Consider the following 16,668-nt stretch of genomic DNA (forward strand, 5'->3'; position numbering starts at 1 on the left):
TCTCAACTCCCTAGTCGTTTTTCCAACATAGGGTCTCCACTCCCTAGTTGATTTTATTTTAGGCATAGGGTCTCCACTCCCTAGTCGACCAACATAGGGTCTCCAATCCATAGTTGATTTTAATTTAGACATAGGGTCTCCACTCCGTTGTCGCTTTTCCAACATAGGGTCTCCACTCCCAAGTTGATGTTATTCTGGACATAAAGTCTCCACCCTCTAGTCGCTTTTCCAATATAGGGTCTCCACTCCCTAGTTGAATTTATTTTAGACATAGAGTCTCCACTCCCTAGTTGCTTTTCTAACATAGGGTCTCCACTCCCTAGTTGATTTTATTTTAGGCACAGGGTCTCCACTCCCTAGTTGATTTTGTTTTAGGCATAGGATCTCCACTCCCTAGTCGTTTTTCCATCATAGGGTCTTCACTCCCTATTTGAATTTAATTTAAACATAGGGTCTCCACTCCCAATTCGCTTTTCCAACATAGGGTCTCCACTCCCTAGTTGATTTTATTTCAGACATAGGGTCTCCATTCCCTAGTCGATTTTCCGACATAGGGTCTCCAATCCCTAGTTGATATTAATTTAGACATAGGGTCTCCACTCCGTTGTCGCTTTTCCAACATAGGGTCTCCACTCCCAAGTTGATGTTATTCTAGACATAAGGTTTCCACTCCCTAGTCACTTTTCCAGCATAGGGTCTCCACTCCCTAGTTGAATTTATTTTAGACATAGAGTCTCCACTTCCTAGTCGCTTTTCCAACATAGGGTCTCCACTCTCTAGTTGATTTTATTTTAGGCATAGGGTCTCCACTCCCTAGTTTGCTTTTCCAACATAGGTTCTCCACTCCCTAGTTGAATTTATTTTAGACAAAGGGTCTCCACTCCCTAGTCATTTTTCCAACATAGGGTCTTCATTCCCTAGTTGATTTTAATTTAGACGTAGGGTCTCCACTCCCTAGTCGTTTTTCCAACATAGGGTCTTCACTCCCTAGTTGATTTTATTTTAGGCATAGAGTCTCCACTCCCTAGTCGTTTTTCCAACATAGGGTCTTCACTCCCTAGTTGATTTTATTTTAGACATAGAGTCTCAACTCTCTAGTCGCTTTTCCAACATAAGGTCTCCACTCGATAGTTGATTTTATTTTAGGCATAGGGTCTCCACTCCCTAGTTGATTTTCCAACATAGGGTATTCAATCCCTAGTTGATTTTAATTTAGACATAGGGTCTCCACTCCGTTGTCGCTTTTCCAACATAGGGTCTCCACTCCCAAGTTGATGTTATTCTGGACATAAGGTCTCCACCCTCTAGTCGCTTTTCCAACATAGGGTCTCCACTCCCTAGTTGAATTTATTTTAGACATAGAGTCTCCACTCCCTAGTTGCTTTTCTAACATAGGGTCTCCACTCCCTAGTTGATTTTATTTTAGGCACAGGGTCTCCACTCCCTAGTTGATTTTGTTTTAGGCATAGGATCTCCACTCCCTAGTCGTTTTTCCATCATAGGGTCTTCACTCCCTATTTGAATTTAATTTTAACATAGGGTCTCCACTCCCAATTCGCTTTTCCAACATAGGGTCTCCACTCCCTAGTTGATTTTATTTCAGACATAGGGTCTCCATTCCCTAGTCGATTTTCCGACATAGGGTCTCCAATCCCTAGTTGATATTAATTTAGACATAGGGTCTCCACTCCGTTGTCGCTTTTCCAACATAGGGTCTCCACTCCCAAGTTGATGTTATTCTAGACATAAGGTTTCCACTCCCTAGTCGCTTTTCCAGCATAGGGTCTCCACTCCCTAGTTGAATTTGTTTTAGACATAGAGTCTCCACTTCCTAGTCGCTTTTCCAACATAGGGTCTCCACTCTCTAGTTGATTTTATTTTTGGCATAGGGTCTCCACTCCCTAGTTTGCTTTTCCAACATAGGTTCTCCACTCCCTAGTTGAATTTATTTTAGACAAAGGGTCTCCACTCCCTAGTCATTTTTCCAACATAGGGTCTTCATTCCCTAGTTGATTTTAATTTAGACGTAGGGTCTCCACTCCCTAGTCGTTTTTCCAACATAGGGTCTTCACTCCCTAGTTGATTTTATTTTAGGCATAGAGTCTCCACTCCCTAGTCGTTTTTCCAACATAGGGTCTTCACTCCCTAGTTGATTTTATTTTAGACATAGAGTCTCAACTCTCTAGTCGCTTTTCCAACATAAGGTCTCCACTCGATAGTTGATTTTATTTTAGGCATAGGGTCTCCACTCCCTAGTTGATTTTCCAACATAGGGTATTCAATCCCTAGTTGATTTTAATTTAGACATAGGGTCTCCACTCCGTTGTCGCTTTTCCAACATAGGGTCTCCACTCCGTTGTCGCTTTTCCAACATAGGGTCTCCACTCCCAAATTGATGTTATTCTAGACATAAGGTCTCCACTCTCTAGTCACTTTTCCAAAATAGAGTCTCCACTCCCCAGTTGAATTTATTTTAGATATAGAGTCTCCACTCCCTAATCGCTTTTCCAACATAGGGTCTCCACTCCCTAGTTGATTTTATAAGGCATAGGGTCTCTACTCCCTAGTTGATTTTGTTTTAGGCATAGGGTCTCCACTCCCTAGTCGTTTTTCCAACATAGGGTCTTCACTCCCTATTTGAATTTATTTTAGACATAGGGTCTACACTCCCTACTCGCTTTTCTAACATAGGGTCTCCACTCCCTAGTTGATTTTGTTTTAGACATAGGGTCTCCACCCCCTAGTCGTTTTTCCAACATAAGGTCTTCACTCCCTAGTCGTTTTTCCAACATAGGGTCTCCACTCCCTAGTTGATTTTGTTTTAGACATAGGGTCTTCACTCCCTAGTCATTTTTCCAACATAGGGTCTTCACTCCCTATTGGAATTTATTTTAGACATAGGGTCTCCACTCCCTATTCGTTTTTCCAACATAGGGTCTCCACTCCGTAGTTGATTTTGTTTTAGACATAGGGTCTCCACTCCCTAATCGTTTTTCTAACATAGGGTCCCCACTCCCTAGTTGATTTTATTTTAGGTATAGGGTCTCCACTCCCTAGTCGCTTTTCCAACATAGGGTCTTCCCTCCCTAGTTGAAGTTTTTTTAGACGGTCTCCACTCTCTAGTCGATTTTCCAACATAGGGTCTCCATTCCCTAGTTGATTTTTTTAATAAATATAGGGATCCGCTCCCTAATCTCTTTTTCCCAAGGATACACAATCATGATTTTATTGCTTTTAATAAAGAAATAGTTTAGATATTTGTTGCAAATAACTTACAAAAATTTTCTAGTAAAAACTAGGCAAAAAATTTTGTTCGTTTGTGTGCTTTGGGGCCCGAACAGGTTTTCACCATGAGGGACGAGGTTTGAGATGTCCAAAGGAAGAAGTCTCAACTCAAATAAAAAAAAGGAAGAACAAGAAAATAAGTTTAACTCCAAGTATAGAAGTGGGAAAAAAATGTAGACTACCCAAGATATAATTTAAGTCACAAGTTTTGCATGTCCCGCCTTGATCCGAGAAGCTGAAGAAGAATGAACCAGCGGTTGCAGCTAACGAGCATCAAGATTCAGATCAGAGTCTGCAGGAAGAGCTGGCCAAGACTCAAAATCAAGCTTTAGAAGGTTTATGGATAGGAATCTTGTAACGCGGAGTTGATAGGCTTAGCTAGTTTAGCTTTTCATCTTTCATTTTGGTGTAATAAGGAGCAGCAGATAGAAACCGCAGCAATAGTAGTGAAATCACAGTTTTCCGGTAGTCCCACCTACAAAACTTCTAGAACTACACTGACCTGATTCCTTTATAGCCAAGGATATGTAGGAAACCTCTGAAGCAAGGTTCGATCGGACTTTTTCAAAAGATGCTTCTCATGGAGTTTTAAACAGGCAAAATTCGCTCGTAATTGCTCATTTTATCTTTGCCCGAAAACCCTTCGTATTCCCGAGCAAAGAGGGGTAGCTGTGAGCATGTAATTTTTGCCCTATATAAATTACTCCTATAAAATCCAAGAAAATAAATTTTTTCTTATTATTTGCCCTTTTTATATGAATTTTGTAGGATTTTTGTTAATTGTTTGTATGTTTGTGTATGTTTAATCTTTTATTAAAATCATGAAAATGCCAAAAATACCATGCATTGAATTTAGGTTTTAGTTTTATATTTTTAGGATTAGTTAGTCAATTATTTGTTGTATTAAAAATGAAAATCACAAAAATAGCTCATTTTACATTTTTTACCTTTTAATTTTTAGATTATTGATTTTTCTCTTTTAATTTAGGATTAAGTGATGTTTATAATTATTGAAATTAGGTAATTAGTTTCATTTTGCAATTTACATTAATTTAAGATTTTTAATTAAAAGAAGAAGAAGAAAAGGAAAGGAAAATAAGGTTTTAATTGAGAATGGGGTTTTAAAATTCGGAAATTGGGCCATTTGAAGCAAAGACCCGTCCAGAAATTACCCAAACTCAAGGCCAAAAATAGCCACACCCGGTCCACCCCTTTATCACACCAAACGACCCCGTTTTTGTGTTGGTTTATCACAGCCGTTGGATCTTGGTAATCCAATGGATCGGAACTAAGAACACCTAAGTATTTTACTATCTGAACAAGCCTATCCCTCCCCCCATTCCGATCCCCTTCACTCGTCTCTAACACCCAAATCCAACTGAAACACTAGCCGCCATCAACTCCCCACTATCTCCGTCGTGGTTGGCCGGCCGGGAATCGCCTCACGGCGGCGGACCACCTCCAATTCACTCCAAATTAACACCCTAGAACCCCCATCATCTCCTCATTCCATATATATAACACGTTTCTTTCAAATCATCACCAAAAATCTCGAATTTCAAATCCGAGAGTCATACCCAAAAAACCTAACTTTTCCAAATCAGTCCAAACTCACACCCCACAACCCCGACATCCCTCTGAACCTTAAACCACCCTTAGCCCCATTCAAATCACCTAATTTCTCATTATTCTTGCTCGGTCAGTATTTGGAGCCTGTGAACCCAAACGTCCATTAGTTGGTTGTTCTTGTTAAGGACAGCCAATTAATGGCTGTATAAGTTCATGGGTGTTTCATTCAAGATGGTTCATCAACTGGCCCGGTCCAAAACATCCTTAGGTATTCCTTTTCCATTTTATTTTGTTTCTGTTTGTTTTCTTTCTTTCTTTTCTTCTTTCTATACTAGCTTATGTTTTCCTCCACTTTTTTTAAGCATATAGATAAGTGATAGTCTTTCCCTAATTAGTATTGCCAACTTGTTCATAAAAGCATGTTGAATCTCGCAATTAGCTAAGTTTGGTCTCAATTGCATGATTTTAGTTTAATTAGGATTTGTTTTTAAGTTTGATGCCAATTCTATTTCCTCCATGATTTCATCTCATGTTGATATTCAGTTTTATTTTAGGTAAATTAACAGTTTGTCTAGTCTGTTTGTTTAAGCTGATAAAAATTGATTGTTTTAATTGTTTAAGTTTGCAAATTGAGTGAGTTATATCACTGCCTCGCTACATTAATCGTTGAACTTTAAGTTTTTGTTTAGGTTTAATTTGGATAAATATTTTATCTACTAATTAGGTTAATTTTAGTTTAAATTGCATCAGCTCTTTTATTTTTATTTTTGTTGACATCTTTTGCATTTTTTGATTCATTCTGATTGTGTTTGCCTTAGTGTGCAAAACAATAGGAACTTAGGGGGCCTAATTGAATTAAAAGAACTTAGGACAAAGCTGAAATAGGTAGTAATTAAAGGGTTAAAAATGGACTTTCACCTAGGCTAAATATCAGAATCTTCTAGACTTTTCACAGTTGTCCATGTCCTTAGCAAAAATGATGGTATTGGATAAGGAAAAGCATAGACAGCTATAAAAGATGTTGTACTATCCCGAAAAGTCCAGAATTTTAGGTTAGAATATGCTCTTTTGATGCCTTTTTGTGCATTCTATAAAAGAGAAACATTCCCTCATTCATTCACAGGGTTTTTCAGCATCATTTCACTGCACAAAAGTTCCCTTTTCTCTGAAAAAGTTCAGATTTCAGAAACTTTAGAAAAAATATTCAAATCTTCTCATTCTTGGTTTTACAAGCTGAAAAACATTATTTGAAGTAGAGGATCTTTCCTGGGTTCTTTAGCTGAAATTTCTGGTTTTAAAGTTGGTTTGGAGATGGTCTGAATATCTGGTCTATTGGGTTTGTTGTTGTTGTATTGGTTTATTACTGATGCTCCTTTCTTCTTGATGTTCAGCCAGTTTATTGACCTTCATGTGGTCCTCTTTGTTGCTGTTGTTTTGGATCATTTCTAGGTATGTACTCACACCCTTGTTATAAAATGAATCTATTTGCTCAAAAATATAAGTTTCTTCATGTCTATGTGTGTGTGATCGCATGATTCAATGGTGGAAACTAGTGTGTGTTCAATTTCCATCAACTTTCTTGTGTCTTGTAGGAATTTCAGTAGTATAAAGATTTTCTTAAATCTGCCCAGATTCTCAGAAACTATAGGGCTGATTGTAGTAGTTTTGTGTTCAAAAATGACATTAGGGATGTGAATCTGACCACCAGTTGGTCAGATTCATCACATAACAATGTATATTTTGTTTGTTTTGCTTTTTGTTGTTTTAGAAATTAGTAGAAGCATGGCAGGGATTCGACCCTATAGTAAAATAGCAAATAACTTTGGCTCGTTTGAAGCTGAGAGAAGTAATAGCTTAGAATATTCCTCTTCTCTTTCTGTACTAATTTAGCTTAAGTTGTTGATGTAGTCACTTCTACTTTGTATCCTTTTTTTTAATTCTGTAACTTGTAATGAACTGGACTTTTCATAAATTTATGTTTATTAGTTATATAAGTAACGACATGTAATTTATGGAGGAATCTAGGATTTAACTTGTTCATGAATACTGGTAGTATGTTCAAATAGATTAGTTATAATATTTATTTGAGTAAGAAGCCTATAATCTGATCGTTTATGTGTGTTTTAACTTCTCAGGACTTCATATAGTTTTCTTGTTATTAGTTGTGAATCAAGGAGTATGAATTCCAGCCATGGCCTTATCATTAAGAGCCTATTTTGCAAACATATGTGTGTTTGATCTTGGCCTCATCAGCAGGCCATGTCTATCAAGAGGCCTGGAGTGACTAGACTTGGGCCTCGCATGCTTTTGGGTTCATTTGGAGCCCAATCGTATTTGGGCTTTGATTGTTTCCTTCCTATTAAATTCTGCTCTAATTTAAGGGAAAGTTTTGTTGTGACTTTAGTAGTTTTTTAAGTGTTTAAAATTTGATCATTGAAACATTTGGGCCTGCTGATGACCCAAATCATAGCTCTTAGCCAAAATCAGATCCTTGTTGTTCAGTTTCTCCTATGGTCTTGCGCCTGGGCCAAATTTTGAAGCCCAATTGGTGACATCTCCACTTGCTCTTTTACGATTGTTCAATGACATACTGGGCCTGCTATTGGCCTAGTTCTTTGTCCAAATTATCTTAGGCTTGTTTTACATTTCTTTACCCGTAATCAAGGGTTTAAGTCCAAATTAGTTGTAAATGAGAATATCCTTAGGCCTAATTAAGCAATTCTTTAAAGGGTTTGAGGCATGCCATCTTTCATTAAATAACCTATGACCCTCATATTGATATTAACATAGTATTAAAATAATCTTCAGCACTCGTAGTTTGCTTTAGGCTCGATTTAGACTAGTATTGTGATTATGTATACGTTCGCGTAACATAATTACTAATTTAATTCTAAAATAATAACTCCACGGATGAATTCGCGCAACTTCAACCAAACTTTTCTTAATAAAATAAACAAAGCATTATTAATTGTGGACACATTTGCGTGACATGATCTTTGACGCGCAAAAAGAAAAGAGTATATGTACGCGTAACTCAATTCTTTAATTATGAATAATCAAGCAATTAAAAGCGGTTAAAAGATAAATGCACATTGGTCTTTAAAATAAGTAATTAGACAATTTAAGCCAAGTAATAATCACTAAGCGACCCTGCTAAAACTACGAAACTCGAGAATACCTAACACCTTCTCCCGGATTAACAGAATTCCTTACTTAGAATTTCTGATTCGTAGACTTTTTAATAAAGTCAAAAACTTCCTCGATTTGGGATTTAAAATAAACCGGTGACTTGGGACACTATAATTTATTCCAAGTGGTGACTCTGATAAATTAATTAATCTCATTTTGAATAATGTTACTTTAATTGAAAAAACTCCCATATGCCCTCGGGAAGGTAAAAAAGGAGTTGTGACAATGTGAAAACCATCAGTAAGTCCAGATGGGAATTGAAACTCGAATAGTTAGAATGGGATATGAAAAAGAAAATCAGTTCGGTAATGAGAAAAAACTATATAATTACCACATGGATTCTATCTAGCATGTGTAAGGAACACAAAGTGGGTAGAATGATCACTGAGCTTAGTTATTGATAAAGTGATCATATAAAAGTTATCAAATCATACCTATTTATGTGTTATGAGGGTAGTTCCATTGCACGAGACTCTCAAATTTAGAGTACATGTCAAAGACTTAGTTCACAATAATACTATAAGTGTTTTCAGGAAGTGCTTAAGAAGATAATCAAGTGTGGGAAGTATAACTCATGATTGAGGCGGATAAGAGAACTCTGGGGAAAGAAATTCACCGCATAGCCTAGCTAGGAGTTCAATTTGCGTACTCCAAAGATAGTAGAGTTGTTGTCTAGAATATGGCTTCTTCCTCCTTAGTAGCCGAAGTGAAGGAGAAATAGTTTGAAGATCCCTACTTGTTGTAGCTAAAATAGGGGATTCACAGGCATAAGATAATGGCTTTTAAACAAAGGGTAGATGATGGTACTCTGAGGTACCAAGACAGATTATGTGTTTCAGACATAGATGGACTTAAAGAGGAAGATCATGTTAGAAGCCCATAATTCCAGGTACTCTTTCCATCCAGGTTCCCCAAAGATGTATCATGATCTTAAGGATATTTATTGGTGGAACGACATGAAAAAGAACATTGCAGACTTTGTGGCCAAGTGTCCGTATTATCAGTAAGTGAAAGTCGAGCAACAAAAAGCCATTATTTTACCACAACATACACATATTTTGGGCGGAGACGGTAAATATGGAATGTATAATAGGATTATCTTGCTCAATTAAGCATGATTTGATTGAGTGATTTTAAATCGACTTACCAAGTCAGCGCACTTCTTGCTATTAAAAACTACAGATCCAGTAGAAGATTATACCAAGTTGTACATTCAGAAAATCATCTGATTGTATGGGACTTCATTGTCCTTCATTTCAGACTATGGTTCTCAGTTTAGAAGTTCTTTCAGAAAGGATTAGGAACAAGTTTTTCATCCTTAAAAAAATGGACAGGCAGGGCACATTATTCAAATAGTTGAGGATATGTCCTTGATGTTAAAAGTTATTGGGATGATCACATACCTCTAATAGACCTTGCTAATAGTAACACCTACCATTCTAGTATCAATATGGCACGTGCGAGACTCTGTATGCGCAAAGGTATAGACTGCCAATTGGTTGGTCCAAAGTTAGTGAAGAGGAGTTATTGGGAACAAGTTTATTCTATTAGACAATGGAGAAAGTTAAGTTGATTCAAGAGCGTTTGGAGACAGCTCATAGCCTCCAAAAGTCATATTCGAGCGTGCAGCACAGAGACCTAGAGTTTCAAGTTGATGATTGAGTGTTTCTGAAATTTTCTCCTATGAAAGGCATTATGAGATTTAGGAAGAAGGGGAAGCATAGTCCATACTATATTGGGCCATATAGAATCTTGCAAAGGATCAGTCAATTAGCTTATGAGTTAGAGTTGCCACCAGAATTAGCGGTGGTACAACCAGTATTTCACGTGTCATGTTATAACATTCAGGTTTCCAGTACTCAATACTCATGTCAGTTCAGTACTCAGATACTCGTGTTAGTTCAATACTGAGATACTCATGTCAGTTAGCTACTCATGTCACTCCAATACTCAGATATTCATGTCAGCTTAGTACTCAAATATTGATAGAATTTTAGTACTCAGATATTGATGTTAGTTCAATACTCAATTATTCATGCCATTTCAATATTCATATATCCATGTTAGTTTAATATTCACGTATCCGTGGCAGACCAATATTCAGTCAATGCAGTAGTCATTCAGTTCAATATCTTAACAATTCAGTAATCATGTATTAATTCAGTTTATTATGCAAGTGTTAATGAGAGTTCATGTTTCCACCAAACCTGTTTAAGGTCTGTAATTAGCAGAAGTTACAATCAGGACAATCACACGAGGACGAATGATCCCAAGGGGGAGATAATGTAACACCCCGTACATTCAGACTAGGTGTGGATATTTTAAATGGGTATTAATTTGATATTTTAGACATATGAAGTCCTAGAGGGATGATTATTGGTGGAAATAGTCGTTTCATAATCAAGATGGAGAGTGAGGTGCATAAGATTCGACAAAATCGACTAAGTTTACAAAAGGTCCATCTTCCAGCAGCAGTTAGTGAACATTTTATTGAATTTGGGAAAACTCAAAGGATAAAAGTTGTAGGCCCTTAAAATAGCTTTCCAACGATATATTGCGCAGCCCAAACAGATCTCTGTGCAAAAGGTTATGTGTATTTTACAGAACAGTGCACAATATGCGCGCTCAGTGCGTGCCATGAGCGTGGCCGCACCTGTGGCAGTGTTACTGCCATTTTTTGCAGTTAGGTGCACGGTTAGTTTTACAGGTGTGCAGGGGAGCACTTGGGGGTCATTTTAAAGCCCTACTACATCCCCCACCGCCCCAAAACACAAAAACTTGCTCTAGAAAGAAGAGCTCTCAAAAACCTAACTCCTTAAGGGTCCCTCCACCATCCAAGGTAAGTTCTAATGATGATTCTAAGTTGATTTCAATTCTCTAACACCTTATTAACATGGGTAAACCCTCCATATCATTAGATATTTGATTGGGACATCATTGTTGAGAGAAGGAACCCTAGAACTTGAATTCAAGGGGATTGAACTTCAAAAAGGTAAGGTTTTCACCCTCTAATTGATTCTAGCATTGGATTAATGATTATAGACTCTAGTTAATGAGATATGAGGTGATGGGTTTGATAGAAAAGCATGAACGATTATAGGTTTGGGTTGTTGTTTGTTGATTATTAGTTAAGGGTGTTGTTTACCTTATGGGTGATAAAGAATGATATTGATTATAACCATTTGAGACTTTAGAATTTATCTATGAGCAAGAGAATAGGTTATTGGGTGTAGAAACACTATTAATAAGGACTATAAAGCTTTATACCACCAAGTGTTTGATAAAATGCCCGAGTGACCAAAATACGAGTATCATTGCTAATATGGAATCCGTTTGACTTGTATTGCTATAGATTAAAGTTGAAAGGGTTGACAAATATTGTATTACGCTCAAGAGAAAGAAGTTAAGGTATGTGAGGCTAACTCTCTATGTTTGGGAATCTTAATGATTCTTCCTACACTATGTTTCTTTTACCATGTTATCAATTGCCTCAGAAATATAGTTAAGCCTAGTTCCTTGAATAGTTGTAGAACTTTTATTCTCTAGCTTCATAAATCGTTCATGACTTTCATTATGAACGTTGAGCTCAGTTAGTATTCTATATAGACTTGGATTTAATGTCCCTAAGTCTCAGTATAGCATACTCAACATATCATAAATAGTTAAAGTTTTAGTGTTCATAATCAATTCTAGAATGCATGTCTCAATCTAGTCCTATTTAGTATTCCACTATTATGTAACTCAGTGTGATTCAACATTTCAGTATCATGTATTGTTGTATGATTCTCAGTTCCTGATTTTAAATTCCTGAATGTTGAACACCTGTATGTGGGCCTGAGGCCGTAGTTAATGCTTTATGTATATCTGGGCATGAGGCCGCAGTTTATGCTTTATGCATCTTTGGGCCTGAGTCTGCAGTTATGTATATGTATACTTGGGCCAGAGGTCGCAGTTTGTGCACATATATATTGGGCCTCAGGCCGCAGTTTAGTATTCAGATAAACAGGTTGTTCATCATTTAGAAGAGGGAGTATTTATATCCTTACTTCCTTTGTTCAGTTCAGTTATCAACTATCGTTTCAGTTATTAGTTATTAGTTATCAGTTATTATCTCAACTATCAGTTATCAGTTATCAGCTATCAGTTGTCATTTCAGTTTCAGTTTCAACAGTTATAATTTTAGTTATCAATTATCAATTCTCAGTTATCAGCTCAGTATTAGTTTCAGCATTTATAACTCTTTCTTTCAGTTGCTTTACATACCAGTGCAATTCAAATGTACTGACGTCCCTTTTTCCGAGGCCTGCATCTCACGATGCAGGTAATGATTTACAGGTTGATGATTCAGAGTGCTAGGATTCTCGTGCCAGTTATTTGGTGATCCCCAGTTCTTTCGGGGCATTATCATTACCTTACCATCTTCAGTACTTTCAGACAGTTTGTGTTTTCAGTACTTTATTAGAGGCTTCATAGACTAGAGTAACAGTTACACAAAGTCTTAGACTTTTCATGTTAAGCTACGTTGGCTGCAAATATGTTCCAAAATTGTATTAGTATTTTCGCACTTTGATTTATATCATCCAGCCTTTCACTATATCAGCAAGTGTTAGTTTATCTTCCGTATACAGTATATTATGATATCACATGTTGATTCAGCCAGCCAGTTGGTTCGCTCTGTCATATGTAGTCAGGCACCGAGTGTCGTGTTACGTCCAGGCCCCGGTTCGGGGCGTAACATGGGCTAGGGTTTTGCTAATTCGAAAATTTTTGATATTTTTCGATTGTTTTCGCTTGGGCTTTGTTCCAATGGAGAGGTCAACTGGTCGAGAAGGTGACTTGGGAACCTAAGCATGATATGCAGAGTCGATATCCTCACATTTTTTGTCACTTCATGTACGTCTCAATACTCGTTCGAGGACGAACATTTGTTTAAGATGAGGAGAATGTATTGACCCAACCGTTTGTTTTTGCGTATTTTAGCCCCGATTTCCTTATTTGATGCTATACATATGTGTATTTGTGATTTTGGGACTTGACGGGGTTGGTTTCGGGAGAGTTTTGGATTGATTTGCGACACTTAGTCACTTTGGTGAAGGCTTAAGTTATAAGAGTTGAAAGGAATTTGACTTTGGTGTAGGCGACTCTAGAATGGTATTTTGATAGTTCCAACAGCTTCATATGGTGATTTTGGTCTTAGGCGTATGTCCGGATTTAAATTTGGAGGTTCCTAGGTTGTTTTGGCTTGTATTGGCAAAGGTTGTAATGTTGAAGGTCTGGAAGGTTGATAGGTTTGACCGAGAGTTGACTTTGTTGATATCGGGTTCAGGTTGTGGTTACGGGAGTTACTATAGGTCCGTTGTGTCATTGAGAATTGCATGCCAAATTTGAGGTCATTCGAGGTTGATTTGATATGGTTCGACATGAGTTTTGAGAGTTGAAAGTTCATTAGTTTATTAGGCTTGAATTGGGGTACGATTCATGATTTCGATGTTGTTTTGTGTGATTTGAGACCTCGAGTAGGTTCCTCTTATAAGTTGGGATTGATTGGTATGAGTGGATGGGGTCCCGGGAGCCTCGGGTGAGTTTCAGATGGGATTCAAATCATTTAGGGTGGTGTTGGCAGCTCAGTTCTAGTGCTTCACACCAGCAACATTTGGTCCGCAAGTGCGAGTCCACAGAAGTGGACATGGGACCGCAAATGCGGTGTTGCTTAAGCTCATGGGTTTTCGCAAGTGCAGTAGTGTGTGCGTAGAAGCGCGATCATATGTGCACGTCTTTGTCTGCAAAAGCAGCTTCGCAGGAGCGTGTGATGGTCCGCAAAAGCGGAGTTTTGGGACTTAAGTGGAGTCCGCATCTGCGATGAATTTTCCATAGATGCAGTGCTGCAAATGCAATTGAGGGACTGTATATGCGAAAAGTCTGGGCAAAATATATCTTGATCGCTGGTTTAATTCCATTTATAATATTTTGATTTAGAGAGCTCATATTTGGGCGATACTGGAAGGATTTTCACCTTTTGGATCAGAGTACATATTTTTTACTCGGATTTGTTTATATTTCATGATTCCAACCTCGATTTTAGTGTTTGATTGATGAATCTTATTAAAGAAATTGGGGATTTTAGTAAAAACTTTTCTGAAATAAAAATTTGTAATTTGAAGGTCGATTTTAGGTCGGAATTGGATGAAACACATGTATATGGACTAGTATTCGAATGGGTGTTCATAATTTGTGATTTTTGATGGGTTCCAGGAGGCGGGCCCAGGTTGACTTTTCGAGTTACTTTTGAATTTTTTTCAAGGTCGAGACTTTATTGTTTGGGGTTGTTTTCTAGCTTTTATTAATATTATTAAGTTATTTTGGCTAGATTCGAGTCGTCCGGAGGTTTATTCACGCGGGAAGGGATTGTTAGAGTACTAATTTGGCTTATTTGAAGTAAGTATCTTGCCTAACCTTATGTGGGGTAATACCCCTTAGGTGCTTGTCCTAATTTAATGATTTTTAGTATGTGAAAGTGATATGTACATGAGGTGATGAGCGTGTATATGGGTACTGTGTGTGATTTTAACCGAAATTGACCGTAGGCTATTAATATGCCTTAATGTGATAATAAAATTTATGTGAAACATGCTGAGATCATTTTATGATTTAATCATGATCATTCCATTAACTTAGCAACAATCATGCATTATTATTGAACACCCCTCCATTTTTTATGATTATTGTCTTGTCCATGACCACTATTGTTGAATGTTGTGAGCTTATATCTTGGTGAAACTTTGGTATCATTATTTGTGATATCGTGGCACTTGATATCATTGTTTTGTGATATTGTGGCACTTGTGGGCATATTGAACGGATTGATTGTGGTTGTCAGCACAAGGTTTTTCCTTGTGATTGTGTCTATTGATGTGCGTGTTGGAAAAAATAAGGGTGGCGCTATCTCGGGCTGCCCACATGGCAAAATAAGGGTGGTTATATGTGTATGTGGTGAAATAAGGGAGATATATCATTGTTATGTGCACATGAGGCAGAATAAGGGTGGCATAGCTGATGATGTTATGTGATATTTCGAGGGTATCCTTTTGTTATTGTTATTATGTTGAGAGGGGGTTGATATTTTTATTACATAATTATTCCTGAAAGATCCTGTTTTGCAATTATCTGAGTTAATAGCTGCATTTGACGTGTTATCACATGCCTCACCTCTATTTGATGTTTTGGGGATCAAAAATGGGTTTTATTGCACTTATTATTATTGTACGTTCTAAAGGAATTGTTGTTATTGTTTTTAGTTATATTTTTGTTATCAGTTTTCTTTGATATATTCATTGCACAAGTTATTTGTCTAGTGAGTATTGAACGAGTTGAACCTCTTCACTACACCATCGAGGTTAATTTTGATACTTATTGGGTTCCGATAGTGGCATACTCATAATACGCTTTTGCATATTTTTGCGTAGATCCAGGTAGTTTGTATCGGGCTGATTGTTAGTGAGGCATTCTATATGTCAAAGACTTCAAGTTATCCCAGATGATTCGACCACAAGCCTCAGAGTCACCCTCTTTGTTTCTTTTCTGTTATTACGTATTTAAAATAATACTATATTTTGGGATATTCTTGTGTATTCAGTTAGAGCTCGTGACTTTGTACAACCTAGTTTTGTTGAGTTATGTTGAGTGTTATTGCTTTAGCTTGTATTACTTTTATTTCCACAATTATGTTAAACTTTATTTCATTGTATCATGCTTCTATCATTTTAAATAATGCTGACCGACTTACCTAGTTTAAAGACTAGGTGTCACCACGATCCTTAAGGTGGAATTTTTGGTCGTGACAAAATCCCTTCTCATTCAGGATTGACTGATTCTTCTTTTTTATCCATACATGTGAGAATTTGTGGAAATCTTCTCGTGTTGACTCCTTAGTATCGGTGATCTTGGATCAATTGATCTAGAACCCATTCTTTAAATGACTCTCTAGTCTATTGATTATTTTTGTAGATGCAATTTGGCCTCGGTCGTCACGTGTCATCAATTGATTTGGAGACATGGTGAGTCTATTTTTTATCAATAAAGATAATCTTCCCACTTTTTAAATAGTCTCTAATGAATATTTGTGAAGTGGAAAAAGTTTTGACGGAAAAAAGCGTGTCTGACACCTTGTTCCAAAATCGTAGTGATATATTCCAAAAATAAAGCGATATACGTCGTTTATATTTACTGTCCAAGACGCGTGGAATATTTTGATTGCTAATGTCCTCTTGAAGCTGTTTAGTGATTGGAATTTTTGGTTTGAAGGGATTCAAGAGGAGAAGGAGCCTTTAGAGCATCAAGCTAAGGTGGTTAGCACAGAATTGTCAAAGATAAAGATAGAGATGAAGTAGTTGGAGGTCATGTTCGTGTATCAACATTCTAAATCTAATGAGGATATTCAGAGTCTCAAAGATCTACTTGCTTAAAAGGGGGTATACCAGGGTCAATTGGTACAAGAGTATACCCGTTCTAAGGAGGGCCTCCATTCATTGAGCGAAATGGAAAAATTTATCGAAGCATTTATTGACCCATTGAGGGCATCTCTTAATGCTTTAGAGACTAATAAAGTAGACTTCATACTGAAAGAGA

Source organism: Nicotiana tabacum, chromosome 16 (genome assembly GCF_000715075.1).
Source record: "Nicotiana tabacum cultivar K326 chromosome 16, ASM71507v2, whole genome shotgun sequence".
NCBI classification, from domain to species: Eukaryota; Viridiplantae; Streptophyta; class Magnoliopsida; order Solanales; family Solanaceae; genus Nicotiana; species Nicotiana tabacum.